Here is a 1324-nt window from a genome sequence, read left to right on the forward strand (position 1 = left end):
AGAGCAGCTGCAGGTTGTCTAACAGTGGTTTTGAACACGCCCATGTAATGAAGAATGGGCTTCTGAGAGCTTCTGGGGGTTGCACATGTGGAGGTGCTGGGAAAGTGGCAAGCTCCAGGAACATGGAAGCCCCAAGGCCCTCTCCCCATACCTGGGCCTGTGCACCTCTTTCATCTGGCCATCCTGAGTTACATCTTTTTATAATAACCAGGGATCTAGGAAGTAAAATGTTTCTGAGTTCTGTGAGCCACTCTAGCAAATTAATCAAACTGTAGGAGGGGAATCATTGGGTTTAGCTGGTCAGTCTGACGCATAAGTGACAACCTGGACTATGATTGGCAGCCGATGTGCGACCTTACGTGGGGTTGGGAGCGGTCTTGGGGACTGAGCTGGGGGATGTGAAACTATAGCCAGCTAGACAGTGTTAGAATTGAGTTGAATTGTAAAACATTTCAGCTGGTGTGTTGAAGAATTGCTTGATGGTGGGGAAAAAAATCCACCCACTAGCACTGAAATCAGAATTATACATACACACACCTATAAAAACACAAAAACTGGGTCTCTACACACAAGGTCACAGACAGTGGTTTCCTATACACAACCACAAAAACTGGGCCACACACATTCATATACGAGGACACGCTTCGACAAACACATACACATATTCTCTATCTGTGGTTCCCTACACACACAGTACACAACCACAAAAACTGGGATCAATCAGATAGCATTTTAGGCTCCTTGGGCCAGAGAATTTCTGTTGCAACCACTCAACTGCGGATGTGCAAAAGCAGCCGTAGAGGATACTGGCACACACATTCTATATCAATGCTCCTCACACACATACACAAGCACAAAAGCTGGGTATACGTGTAAGGACACATGCAAAACACAACATTGTAAGGGTACAAAACCAGAAACACAGGGTCAAACACGTTCGCAAACAATGGTTCATCCTCACATAGTTACACGATAACACCTGTGCCTCACATACACAAAAGCACAATCACGCCCAGACGGTGGGGCAGGTTCACACCTAACGGCCTCCCTCTCAGAGACACGACCACACAGCGCGCGCCCGCGCCCCCCCCTCGGCCCCCTTCCGAAGGACGCGCAGCCGTGTCACCACGGAAACGGGCCGTAGGGTCTCCTGGGAAATGGAGTCTGGGCGCCTGAAAGGCAACGCGCAAAGGACTCTGGGGCTCCTAAGTCAATAAAGGAGCAAGTGAGATTCCACTCCTGGCCTGGAGGAACATCCCTCTGCCTCTCTCCCGGGTCAATTCGTCCCCGGGAAGGGCAGATCGGAGCCAGCGCTGCCCGTGTT

Source organism: Rhinolophus ferrumequinum, chromosome 15 (genome assembly GCF_004115265.2).
Source record: "Rhinolophus ferrumequinum isolate MPI-CBG mRhiFer1 chromosome 15, mRhiFer1_v1.p, whole genome shotgun sequence".
NCBI classification, from domain to species: domain Eukaryota; kingdom Metazoa; phylum Chordata; class Mammalia; order Chiroptera; family Rhinolophidae; genus Rhinolophus; species Rhinolophus ferrumequinum.